Below are 15000 nucleotides of genomic sequence, written 5' to 3' on the forward strand. Positions count from 1 at the left end.
CCACAAACAGACACACACACCACTGGATCAAACAGCTTTTCTCTCTTCATTCTCTGCGGACCCCCCCCCCACCAGGGATCGGACCCAGTGAAGCGGTGAAGGCCGTGTTGGTGGAGCTCTGAGCCCTGTAGGGTGTGTGTGAGGGGCCAGGGCAGCCATGTCATTATCCGGTGAGTGGCCCTCTCTGCAGCCTGAGCCGGGGCCATGAAAGGGGCCGGCAGGAGCCCGCTCCCTGGGGCCGTGTTACTGTACCTCACCGCCGCGCCGCGGCTCCTCTGCTCCCAGCGCCGGGAGGAGCCACCAGCTCACCAGCAGCTCATAATCAAACCTCAGGGGCCCCACGCACACACACACACACACACACACACACACACACACACACACACACACACACACACACACACACACACACACAAAGACACACACACACACACACACACACACACACACACACACACACAGGAACGCAAACACACACACACACACACACACAGGAACACACACACACACACACAGGCACGCAAACACACATACACACACACACAGGAACGCAAATACACACACACACACACACACACAGGAACGCAAACACACACACACACACACACACACACACAGGAACGCAAACACACACACACACACAGGAACACAAACACACACCCACACAAACATGCATGCACCCAAACACACTCATCCCTACACCAACACACACCCCCGCACATGAACGACGGACAAAAGTACGATAAATAACTAAATAATTTAAGGAAAAAGTAACAAAAAAATAAAAAGTTAAAATAAAATAAGAATACAAAACCAGTTGTAAATACTAACAGGTAGGTATTCATGTTCTGAATGCTTATATAACACGCAGCGTAACAGGACAACCATTAAGAACTGATTAAATCAACTCTTACAGTATGATATCCCGCTCTCTCCTATCAGAGCCCTCTCTTCTTTCCCTCTCTGTCACTCTCGCTCACTTTCTCTTTTCATCTCTCTTGCCTTTCTCCTACCACCGTACTCTCCCTCCTCATCCCTCCTCCTCCCTCTCTCTCTCTCTCTCTCTCTCTCTCTCTCTCTCTCTCTCTCTCTCTCTCCCTCTCCCTCTCTCCCTCTCCCTCTCTCTCTCTCTCTCTCTCTCTCTCTCTCTCTCTCTCTCTCTCTCTCTCTCTCTCTCTCTCTCTCTCTCTCTCTCTCTCTCTCCAGTTTGTGTATCCTCCTCAGGGTGTTTAAGGCGGGCAGATTATTTAAGGGGCTAATTATGGAAAATTAAGGTATGGTCCTCATGGACACATCACCTCGTACATCAACACCCCCGTTACAACACTTGAGCTGCTTCATGCAAAGCTAAATGAATATGAACTTTCAGAAATCTTTCTTTCAAATCTTTGTGACATAAATACTTTATACTTTGAATACTTATTCAAATTATGCAGAAAACCCACAGACACACCCACCCAGACAAATAAGCACACACACACACACACACACACACACACACACACACACACACACACACACACACACACACACACACACACACACACACACACACACACACACACATACACACACACACACACACACACACACACACACACCAACACACACATGCTAACATACACTTAGACACATACACATCCACAAACACACACACACACACACACACACACACACACACACACACGTGTGTGTGTGTGTGTGTGTGTGTGTGTGTGTGTGTGTTTGTACAAAGAATGTACTAAATAAAAACAACAGCACAATGGATTAAGAAGTACATAAAAAATACACAAGGTTAATATTTGTGTTTATTGATGTTTTTAGTGTCATCTGCTAACCCTGCACCCTTGATGTCCTCTAATAATATAATGGGCAGACACACTACAGCTCCAATAATAAGTACCTTTTAATTGCACAGACCATGACGGACACAATCACACACATAAACACACACACACACACACACACACACACACACACACACACACACACACACACACACACACACACACACACACACACACACACACACACACACACACACACACACACACACACAGTTTGAGCTATAAACTGTGTTGAGCCAGAGTCTGCATGTGTTGACACACACTAAAGGTGATATATACCCAACGATGGATCTCTAATTAAGCTTTGGCACAGGCTGCACTATGCTCAGTTCTACACATCATTATCCGCCAAAGCAACCTTCTACTCTGTAGTCGAGCGTTCGGGATTCCTCTCCCGCCTGTTTGCAGTTCACTCACTGTTTGGTGTCTGGTTTTAATTGAAAGATACAATCTCCGTTTTATTCGCCGGTCAGGATGATTGGCGTAGACTGTTGTTGTGTTGATCTTATTTGTCGTCGTTTGATTTTGTAACAATTTCTTTGAATGATCTTTAACCTTCTAACATTCAAAATGTTCCCACGTCGTTTAAATTTCAATTTCCGTGACGACGTCGGAACATCTCTGCTAGCTTACCCTCCGACCAATCGCAGCGCTACATTGCCGTGCAGCGGAGTGACGGCTCGTACCCCGTGTGACAGCACCGGGTCAAGGGGCCTGACCTGTCACGATGGGCAGGCTGACAGATGTCATGTCAGGTTTGTAACCGCTGTTGTTTTAATGATGGAGCCCGTTCATCACCGGGCTTGTTTACCGGACCACCAATGAGCACGCCACGGCGGCGCTGTCACAGCGTTGTCCTCCCCTCGCCTCTGACGCAACATACAGTAACCAGCTCAGATCTCTGCGTCCGTCAGCCTAACAATGCCCTCTCTGTCCGTCCCTCACCTCGCAGGGAACTCAGAATACGCTGAGGAATCAGGAACCACCCAAACATTGCAAAGTTTGGGCCGCTAGTCGTGTTTTTTCCTCCATAGCTATTTTCTGTGATTAGCCCGGGCTAAAGTCTGATGTTTTTTTTCTCTGCCGTTGCAATCGTACAGACTGTTCCAGAGGTCATTTCCATGATGCAATGCTTTTCTTCAGATCCCAACACCTGGCCTCTCTATCGCACAAACACCCTTACACAAACTCTAGCCGAACACCTACATTGAATCATTTGAATCAATCATTTAAACGGTTCAAAATGAATCACCATTCATAGTCAAACTATCTAAACATGAAGAATAATGTAGCCAAATATTGATATAGTACCTGATTTAGTACTCCATCTCTCTCTCTGTCAGCTGGATCCCCATTGGCTGGGGCTGTGGGCGGGGCTGGGAGGTGATTGGTTAACGCGGTTCACCTGTGCAGGTGTTGCTACAGGCCTTGTATGGTGGTCCCCACCGGTCATGTTAGGTCTCTCCTCCCACGGGCTTGTTGTCTTCTGGTTTGTTTTTCCCCCAATACACAACATCTCACAAACACACATCCATCCATACACTGCACCCACGACTGTTCAAACAGACTACACCTTACATTCTCATGTGTCTGTTCTTATAGTTAATAAATACATTACTAGTAACCCCATTGATCAGGTGTGGATGTCCCTTTTTGTTCATGACCACTGGGCGTTGTCGTAACATAATGCACGACAAGAACTACACAGCGAAACATATATACAGAGCTAATTGTCTTTCATTAACTGCGGCCATTTGTAATCCTGATTAGGACCCGCACGCCTGCCCACAGAAGTCCTATTGTCAGGGATAACACAGGGACCATAAAGACCTACAGACCCGCTGTGATTGTTTAAGAAGTGCTAAATGCTGAGTCGTGTTAAATTACATCCAAAGAAAGAGTCTCTGAAGAATTAACGCTTAATTATAAGTTAATTAGCATAATTATGCATGCTAACAGCGTCTCCGTGGAGCAGCAGTTGTCAGGGGGCTCGAACCATCTGTAACAGTGGAGGATTAATACATCATCTTTTATATCCTACACGGCTTCACCTCTTCTATCTCAAAGTGCTTTTCATTAATCAATTCTGCCTTTATTACAGCCTAAATGTGGCCTTCTCTATTATGTGACGTTATACTTTTAGCTTGGTAGCATCACAGATCTAAGCTAGGCCTTGGGCCTGGTTAAGATCTATAATTCATCTAGCTATGCCTGCGATTAACGTCATGTGTTTCTGGATGTCTTACTTTGTGGTCAGTGGACCACAAAGCAGGTGAGCAGGTGGCCGCTGTGACCAGTAGGAGCAAGGTGGCGGCGACAGCTAGCATCACTGAGGTTCCTCGAACCTAAAGAGCAACATGCAAGGTCGGCATCCCAGGTCAGTTCATGCAGTTCATGCGGCAAATCGATGGGAACAATGTTTATTTCGGGCTGAAATGTTTTTTAATGCTATGTGACCAAAAGACAAACTTAAACGTCAAATAACTTTAAGGGATGACGAAAAGAACCGCAAAGTTTAGACGGATTAAATATACATTCATTTGTAATGTGGCCCATTTGCTGTTGTATAGTTCGTGGTCCCTTTGACGTCAAATATTTTAGTGACATTGTAAGGCTGTGGCCTATCGTTTATGTGTGTTAGACCTGATCCGTCTCAATGCTTAGCGCTCTTGACATTGTGATTGTAGTTGCTTTGGTACTGTAGCGACTAGCTCACCCTGATAATACATAAACTTTTTTTATCGTGCCTTTCTTCAGGACCAAAGGGACTTTACATGCGGGAGACCAAAACATTTATGTCTGTAATTCTCACACTAAAAGATTGAAAATTATTGCAACCAATTTTCCCTACATTATTAATTAAGTGCAGGAGTCCCAACCTGCCCGTGGCTCGAGGACCTCGGACAGGAAACAGTCTGCTTGTATTTCCATCCCAACGAAAGACCCAGCAGGGATAAATTCAGTGGACAGTTTATAACAGACCAAAGCACAATGGACCCTCCAAGTTTTGATACAAATACCGTAAGCAAAATGATGCATAGAATAGTGAACAATGAATATGGAAAGCAAATTGGACCTAACGCTAAATTACAGAGTTTCCGATTTTCACAAGGATACTCAAATTATTTCATGGTACCTCTAAGCTTCTTTTTCTTCTTCTACTCCTTTAAGATCAATGTCTTGATGGATAACTGGCCTCATGGCTCGGCTTCCTCTTTATCAAAGGGCGACAGAGTCACTCCCACTAGTGCACGTTCGCCCGCGCGCGCGCACACACACACACACACACACACACACACACACACACACACACACACACACACACTTGAGAGTGTTTAGGGCAAACAGACGCCATAGCTGCGATCCATAAGCGCCAGAAGCACCAGGTGACCTTGGCGGACGCCAGTTCCACGAGCCTTGCCAATACCACTCTTTGAGGGTGTCTTTGTTTGCATGTCAAGTCAGCTCAGATGTGTAGCGCCCAATACGGCCAGGCGCTGCTGGGCGACAGACAAAGGCCACAGCTAAGAGAGATCCGCCAAACATGGAAACACATGCCACACACAAACGTGTTGTTGCCCCGTACTTACAAACTGGTATTGTACCTTTGCTTTAGAGAAACACCATGATGCATAGGATGTGAAATAACTAGACGGACACAGTGAAGGGAATCTAAAGCGAAGCATTAGAATAAGAGCTCATTTACTGTTGAGACGGTACAATTAAGTTGACCAGGTAACAGGGCTAGTACAAGGGCTGAAGCTAACGATAAATAGCTGTACAACTAGCAAGGAGACATATGTTTATGTATAAAATTATAAATTAATATATATATGATATAAATATAATAAATATCATATATATTAATACAGTATTATATACCGTATATTATTGAATACATTAATGTAATCTGTGTTTATTGATGGTTTTGAGTAAACCTATTTGAAGTGGTTGTTTTCAGGTTGACTGAAGTGGTGAACCTGTCTCTGTATTATATCTGTGCGATTAGTGAAGTGCCCTGAAATGTAAGTATGTCCAGGCTCGGGTCACTATCAGGTGTGATAGGAGTATGAACCGTGGTCTTGCAGGTGAGTACATTACTAAGAATTTGGGAACGTCTTTCTTTGCTACTTATTTCTCGCTTACTTGTTGGCTTTTACGCAAAAGCTTCAGATCAGGGGCTGAGTCAACCCAAGGGTATATGAGGTTTTTGCATGTTTGTGTTTGTGTGTGTGTGTGTGTGTGTGTGTGTGTGTGTGTGTGTGTGTGTGTGTGTGTGTGTGTGTGTGTGTGTGTGTGTGTGTGTGTGTGTGTGTGTGTGTGTGTGTGTGTGTGTGCATGTGTGGGTGTGTGTTTGCAAGGGTGCTTGAATGTTCCTCCGATGTGTGCCTCAGTGTGTGTGTGTGTGTGTGTGTGTATTTGTGTGTGTGTGTGGCTGTGTGTGTGTGTATGCGCACGTCCGTGTGTGTGTGTGATAAGTATACACCTGCCTCCATACTGCCTTGCTAGTACTTTTTAGCATTTTAGATCCCATCTTTTTTCTTCAGTCTTTCTTCAGTTTTCCTGTGTTATATTGAGATGTATACAAGATGGCGGCGTATATACATTCTATGAGGGCAGTTTTAAAAGATGCAAAATAGAATGCAAAATACAAAAAGGTAATCGGCGCTTTGGAAACAGATGACGCACTTTGCTCCTATCTACGAAGAGTAAACAACAGAGTCAAGTTCATCTCCGAGTTCACGTCCACAGTAGTGCCGTTGGTGTGACATTTAACGCATGCCTCGTACAAGGTCTCTTCATCTTTGCCCCCCCCACAGCGAATCTCTCCCATGTCCTCCATCTCTCATCCGTCCCTCTCTCCCACCTCCCGGCCCAGGGCCACATTAACATTATCGATGAGCTCACCCGCCCTCACCTCAGACACCGCCTCTTAAAAGAGAATAATTTCATGCAAATGAAGTATTGATGAGCTAATGATTAATTGGCTGTCTGACTGTGTTAATATGCAATAGCTGTCGTGTAATATGCATTTCTAATGACTCTGTCTCGGTGTGTTCAAACAAATGGGGGACTTTGATCATCGGGCTACTGGGGGCTCTGTTTTAGCTCGGGGGTGAAGCCGTGCCCCCTGGGGGAGATCTGCATACTATATACCATGGGAATGAAACTAAAGACAAAGGACAAAGGAAATCACTTTTTCTTCTCATTGTGTGTGTTTCTCTCTGTACCGCTAAAAAAGAGCCGCAGGGATTTTTTTAAGTCATCCTGTGTGTTGACACAATGTTATAATGTAATAATGAGTGTTCTTACAAGAGGAGGAAGTCTTAAAGTTGTACCGCTGAGTGAAATAGGTCAGGGAAAAAGTCTTTGAACACATCGACGCCATCTCGAGACTTGCCCCCCCGTCAGCCAATCAGAGGCTGCAGCAGGGCTGACCTTATCCCAACTCAACCCAAGTTAACTGTCAATCAATAAGTGTTCGCAGATTAAGGAGTGTCCTGCCCACGACCTCTTATAACCTCTAGTCGTAGATCAACAGCACCTCGGAGCAGTTATGAAGGAAGAAGCCACAGTAATGGCTCCCATTGAGCTAATAGAGTGTGATTTAACACAGATAAGGTGATGGCCAGGGCTAATTTCTCAGCAGCCATCACAGTTTGGCTTGTATCGTGTTCCTTCTTGGGTGTGTGTTCACCGCATGCCTCCAGTACCGATCCCACTCTACCTCATAATGTGTGTGGCATGGCTGGACTCGAACCGCGGCCATGCCAGTTAATGGTTCTGGTCGTGAGTGCGTTTACACACAGCCGGGCGTGCATGTGCGTGCCTGCGTGAGTGTGTGCGTGTCTGTGTGTGCGTGTGCATGCATCTGTGTGTGTGGGAGCATGTGTGCATATGTGTGTGTGTGTGTGTGTATGTGTGTGTGTCTATGCCTGTGTGTGTGCCTGTGTGCGTGTGTGTGTGTGTGTGTGTGTGTGTGTGTGTGTGTGTGTGTGTGTGTGTGTGTGTGTGTGTGTGTGTGTGTGTGTGTGTGTGTGTGTGTGTGTGTGCAGATGATTCTACCAATGGGCCTCATTAGGCTGGCTGCCCCCCCCCCCCCCCCCACCCCCTGGGGAAAACCAAGTGTCATTTGGTCCGGTCACCTCTCTGTCTGTCTGTCTGCCTGTCTGTCCGTCCGTCCGTCAGGCTGTCTGTTCGTCTGGCGGTGCGTCTGGCTGTTGGCCTGTGTGTGTGACCTGTCACAGGGCGGACAGAGGTGAAGGTGTGCGGTGCAGGGGGCCGTGCGTGTGGAGTGGGGCTCCCAGGGTCAGTGGCCGGCTGACTGGTGATGTCAGACGCCCGGGCGCCTGGATGGATGGGCGACAATAACACCGCCTCCCGGGTACCTGGGCCCGTGGCAGCTCCTGTCAGCGCAGATAGCCATGGTGACACCTATTATGTCAACATGTTTGTGTGCGCGTGTATGTGCAAGCGCATGTGTGTACGTGTGTGTGTGTGTGTGTGTGTGTGTGCGTGTGTGTGTGTGTGTGATGATGTCTGCCACTCAGGATCCTAATCTGTCATCTTTTGAGTGACAGGGGAATGCATTATCACCCAGACTTGCTCGTTTAGATACTAAGCACCCTGTGAGCTTCTTCCCGTTGTCTTCTGGAGACATAACGCCTGCATGTACCCCTGACAGCCTTGGGATACCCCCTGACAGATACCCCACCTCACCACACCAACACTGACGAGGGTGTGTGAAGGAAAGAGAGAGAGAGGGAGACAAAGAAAGAACAAGAGAGTGGACAGTTCACCGCTTGCAAAGCATCTATTGTATTGTCACCACTGATGTCTCAAGGAGTGTGTGCGTTTGTGTGTCTGTGTGTGTGTGTGAGCGTGCATGTCCATCCGTAGCAACACACTCTGTTTGCAACAACACACCCACTGATAACACACTCAGCCTTTAAGAACAGCCTCTGTAACGACACACACAACCTGTAACAGCACACTCTGCTACAACACGCTCCACTTGTACCAACACTGCACCTGTAACGACCAAGAAGAGGAAGTCATGGGATTTCTGTACATCATCATTTATTCATATTTATTTGACATCTGTTTTCACTCTTTTTTTTCTCGTCTCATTTACCATTTGTCCAGACACCAACTTTCCCACCTTATCTCACACCTAAAATCTGTATTAGTTAATAGTACATGATAATATTTATTTAGAATTTTGAGCATTTCTACTCTAAAATACTCTCCCGTCTCCCTCTTTAAATCTGTCTTTCTTTATGTGCGTCTCATTTTCTCTCTTGCTGTCTCTCTTTAGCCTTTATTCCCTCTCATTGGTCAGTTTCATCTGATGGAAAGAGATACGTCAGACGGGTGTCTTCTGAGTATATATGTATATATCTGAGTATATATATCTCAGTATATAAATGTCGGGAGGGAGAGAGAGAACCCAACACGGAGAGAAGAGACCGTCACCTTGGAAGTACTGGGAAAAGGTACTGTACGTTTTGGACATTTCACGCAGAAAATCGAAATATATTTAAAACATACTACAGTAGTCCAAATAGTACGAAAAAATATATTTGCTATTTGCTATTTCTTCATTAGGGGTCCAAGCCAACAGGTTGGATCCCTATTGTTTTTGTAAGGATTTTTATTATACTTCCCATCTAGAAGTGGTACCACAGCCCAAACCGTAAATGGTGCACACGCGCCAATTGCATCACTAGATCCAGGTCCGTGAACACTACGCAGACGACAAAATCCAGACATGCCGGCCACTAAGTGGCGCTATACCAAGGAATACGCGTTTTGGGCTATAACTCCCACACCGAACCTCTCAGAGTCCAAAAACTTGTACACACAGATGCGCTGGAGTCTGCTGCATCTTTTGGCCTAGGCCACGCCCATTTGCGTCTAGGAATATTTTTCGCAAAATCGCGAAAACCGCAAAACTGTTTTTTCCCTACTCCTCCCACATTTCTTGACCAATTGACACCAAACTTTGCACACAACATCTTCAGACGCACACGCAAAGAATGCATGAAACACTTTTTTGATGCGACCTTTGACGACGAAACAGTAGCGTTTTGAATATTGGTTTATTAGCTAAATTAGACGTGGAATATTAAAAATCCAAAGAAATCAAAAATTAGACATCGGATCGAGTCCAAATTTTACACACATGTTGGTGTTAACCTTAACGTCGTTCGATAAAAAAATCGGAAAAATTCGCCATTAGGGGGCGCAATAAACGAGGAAATTGTATATCTTCTACAAAATTTCGCCGCAAAAACGCTACACTGACTTCTCGCTACTCCTACCACAGTCAAATCCTTTGTATCCACAGGTTCAGGGTAGCGTTTTGAACACCGCTACTCCTACCACAGTCAAATCCTTTGTATCCACAGGTTCAGGGTAGCGTTTTGAACACATGCTTCGCGTCGTTCCGGCGAAACGCACATTTCTTGTCGCGTTGTGCCGGCAAAATGCACACTTCTTGGACCCCTGCATAACTGCTTGCAGTTCTAGTTAGGGGTCCAAGCCAACAGGTTGGATCCCTATTGTTTTTGTAAGGATTTTTCTTATTAGGGGTCCAAGCCAACAGGTTGGATCCCTATTGTTTTTGTAAGGATTTTTCCTATTATTAGGGGTCCAAGCCAACAGGTTGGATCCCTATTGTTTTTGTAAGGATTTTTCCTATTATTATTATTCTTCCCCCCGTACTTGTGGGACTACAGCCCAAACCGTAAATGGTGCACACGCGCCAATTGCATGACTAGATCCAGGTCCGGCACCGCTACTCAGATAACCAAATCCAGACGCGCCGGCCACTAGGTGGCGCTATACCAAGGACAGACGCGTTTGGGGCTATAACTCCCACACCGAATCTCCCACATTCAAAAACTTGTACGCACAGATTCACTGGAGTCTGCTGCATCTTTTGGCATAGGCCACGCCCATTTGCGTCTAGAATTTTTTTTCGCAAAATCGCGAAAACCGCAAAAATGCTTTTTCCCTACTCCTCCCACATTTCTTGACCAATCGACACCAAACTTTGCACACGACATCTTCAGACGCACGCGCAAAGAATGCAGGAAACACTTTTTTGATGCGACCTTTGACGACGAAACGGTAGCGTTTTGAATATTGGTTTATTAGCTAAATTAGACGTGGAATATCCAAAATCCCGAAAAATTCAAAATTACACATCGGATCGACTCCAAGTTTTACACACATGTTGGTGCTAACCTTTATGTCGTTCGATAAAAATTTCGGAAAATTTCGCCATTAGGGGGCGCAATAAACGAGGAAATTGTATATCTTCTACAAAATTTCGCCGCGAAAACGCTACACTAACTTCTCGCTACTCCTACCACAGTCAAATCCTTTGTATCCACAGGTTCAGGGTAGCGTTTTGAACACATGCTTCGCTTTGTGCCGGCGAAACGCACATTTCTTGTCGCGTTGTGCCGGCGAAATGCACACTTCTTGTTAGGGGTCCAAGCCAACAGGTTGGATCCCTATTGTTTTTGTAAGGATTTTTATTATTAGGGGTCCAAGCCAACAGGTTGGATCCCTATTGTTTTTGTAAGGATTTTTAGGGGTCCAAGCCAACAGGTTGGATCCCTATTGTTTTTGTAAGGATTATTATTATTCTTATACTTCCTACCAAGAAAGTGGTACCACAGCCCAGACCGTAAATGGTGCCGACATGCCAATTGCATGACTAGATCCAGGTCCGTGAAGACTATTCAGACGACAAAATCCAGACACGCCGGCCACTAGGTGGCGCTATACCAAGGAATACGCGTTTGGGGCTATAACTCCCACACCAAACCTCCCACAGTCAAAAACTTGTACACACATATTCACTGGAGTCTGCTGCATCTTTTGGCATAGGCCACGCCCATTTGCGTCTATAATTTTTTTTCGCAAAATCGCGAAAACCGCAAAACTGTATTTTCGCTACTCCTCCCACATTTCTTGACCAATCGACACCAAACTTTGTACACGTCATCTTCAGACACACACGCAAAGAATGCATGAAAACACTTTTTGGATCCGACCTTCGACGACGAAACGGTAGCGTTTTGAATATTGGTTTATTAGCTAAATTAGACGTGGAATAGCAAAAATCCAAAGAAATCCAAAATGAGACATCGGATCGAGTCCAAATTTTACACACATGTTGGTGCTAACCTTAAAGTCGTTCGATAAAAAATTCGGAAAATTTCGCCATTAGGGGGCGCAATAAACGAGGAAATTGTATATCTTCTAATTGGCAGAAGGAATGTTCTTCAAACTCAAGGGAAACCATCAAGGGGCAAACCCGAGTCTATATAGAAAATATGGCCAAGAATTATTAATGTGGGCGGGAGTTATTTGGCAAAGGAAAATTGTCTTTGGAAAATTTCGCCACAGGGCGGCGCCAAAAAACCACGACATTGTCTATCTCCTATTTGGCCAATGTTCTGAAAACGCGTTTTAGGCTATAACTCCCACACCGAAGCTCCCACAGTCAAAACCTTTATATCCACATGTTGTTCACGGTAGCGTTTTGAACACATGCTTCGCGTTGTGCCGGCGAAACGCACATTTCTTGTCGCGTTGTGCCGGCGAAATGCACATTTCTTGGACCCCTGCATAACTGCTTGCAGTTCTAGTTATTATTTTTATTATACTTCCCGCGCTAAAAGTGGGCCCACAGCCCAAACCGTAAATGGTGCCGACACGCCAATTGCATGACTTGATCCAGGTCCGGCACCGCTACTCAGATAACAAAATCCAGACACGCCGGCCACTAGGTGGCGCTATACCAAGGAAAGACGCGTTTGGGGCTATAACTCCCACACCGAACCTCCCACATTCAAAACCTTGTACACACATATTCACTGGAGTCTGCTGAATCTTTTGGCATAGGCCACGCCCATTTGCGTCATTAATTTTTTTTCGCAAAATCGCGAAAACCGCAAAACTGTATTTTCGCTATCCCTCCCACATTTCTCGACCAATCAACACCAAACTTTGCACACGGCATCTTCAGACGCACACGCAAAGAAACGCTGAGACAGTTTTTTGATCCGACTTTCGACGACGAAACGGTAGAGTTTTGAATATTTGTTTATTAGCTAAATTTGACGTGGAAAATCAAAAATTCAAAAAATACCAAAATTAGACATCGGATCAAGCCCACATTTAAGTCACATGTCGGTGCTAGCCTTAATGTCGTTCGATAAAAAATTCGGAAAATTTCGCCATTAGGGGGCGCAATGAACGAGGAAATTGTATATCTTATACAAAATTTCGCCGCGAAAACGCTACACTGACTTCTCGCTACTCCTACCACAGTCAAATCCTTTGTATCCACAGGTTCAGGGTAGCGTTTTGAACACATGCTTCGCGTTGTGCCGGCGAAATGCACATTTCTTGTCGCGTTGTGCCGGCGAAATGCACACTTCTTGGACCCCTGCATAACTGCTTGCAGTTCTAGTTAGGGGTCCAAGCCAACAGGTTGGATCCCTATTGTTTTTGTAAGGATTTTTCCTATTATTATTATTATTATTATTATTATTCTTCCCCCCGTACTTGTGGGACTACAGCCCAAACCGTAAATGGTGCACACGCGCCAATTGCATGACTAGATCCAGGTCCGGCACCGCTACTCAGATAACCAAATCCAGACGCGCCGGCCACTAGGTGGCGCTATACCAAGGACAGACGCGTTTGGGGCAATAACTCCCACACCGAACCTCCCACAGTCAAAAACTTGTACGCACAGATTCACTGGAGTCTGCTGCATCTTTTGGCATAGGCCACGCCCATTTGCGTCTATAATTTTTTTTCGCAAAATCGCGAAAACCGCAAAAATGCTTTTTCCCTACTCCTCCCACATTTCTTGACCAATCGACACCAAACTTTGCACACGACATCTTCAGACGCACGCGCAAAGAATGCAGGAAACACTTTTTTGATGCGACCTTCGACGACGAAACGGTAGCGTTTTGAATATTGGTTTATTAGCTAAATTAGACGTGGAATATCAAAAATCCAAAGAAATCCAAAATTAGACATCGGATCGAGTCCACATTTTACATACATGTTGGTGCTAACCTTAATGTCGTTCGATAAAAATTTCGGAAAATTTCGCCATTAGGGGGCGCAATAAACGAGGAAATTGTATATCTTCTAATTGGCCAAAGGAATGTTCTTCAAACTCAAGGTAAACCAATACAAAATTTCGCCGCGAAAACGCTACACTGACTTCTCGCTACTCCTACCACAGTCAAATCCTTTGTATCCACAGGTTCAGGGTAGCGTTTTGAACACATGCTTCGCTTTCTGCCGGCTAAACGCACATTTCTTGTCGCGTTGTGCCGGCGAAATGCACACTTCTTGGACCCCTGCATAACTGCTTGCAGTTCTAGTTATTATTCTTCCCCCCGTACTTGTGGGACTACAGACCAAACCGTAAATGCTGCACACGCGCCAATTGCATGACTAGATCCAGGTACGGCACCGCTACTCAGATAACCAAATCCAGACACGCCGGCCACTAGGTGGCGCTATACCAAGGAATACGCGTTTGGGGCTATAACTCCCACACCGAACCTCCCACAGTCAAAAACTTGTACCCACATATGCACTGGAGTCTGCTGCATCTTTTGGCATAGGCCACGCCCATTTGCGTCTATAATTTTTTTTCGCAAAATCGCGAAAACCGCAAAACTGTATTTTCGCTACTCCTCCCACATTTCTTGACCAATCGACACCAAACTTTGCACACGACATCTTCAGACGCACACGCAAAGAATGCACGAAACACTTTTTTGATGCGACCTTTGACGACGAAACGGTAGCGTTTTGAATATTGGTTTATGAGCTAAATTAGACGTGGAAAATCAAAAATCCAAAGAAATCCAAAATTAGACATCGGAACGAGTCCAAATTGTGCACACATGTTGGTGCTAACCTTAAGGTCGGACGATAAAAATTTCGGAAAATTTCGCCATTAGGGGGCGCAATAAACGAGGAAATTGTATATCTTCTACAAAATTTCGCCGCGAAAACGCTACGCTGACTTCTCGCTACTCCTACCACAGTCAAATCCTTTGTATCCACAGGTTCAGGGTAGCGTTTTGATCACATGCTT

The sequence above is a fragment of the Gadus morhua genome, chromosome 9, assembly GCF_902167405.1.
Source record: "Gadus morhua chromosome 9, gadMor3.0, whole genome shotgun sequence".
In the NCBI taxonomy this organism is placed as follows: Eukaryota; Metazoa; Chordata; class Actinopteri; order Gadiformes; family Gadidae; genus Gadus; species Gadus morhua.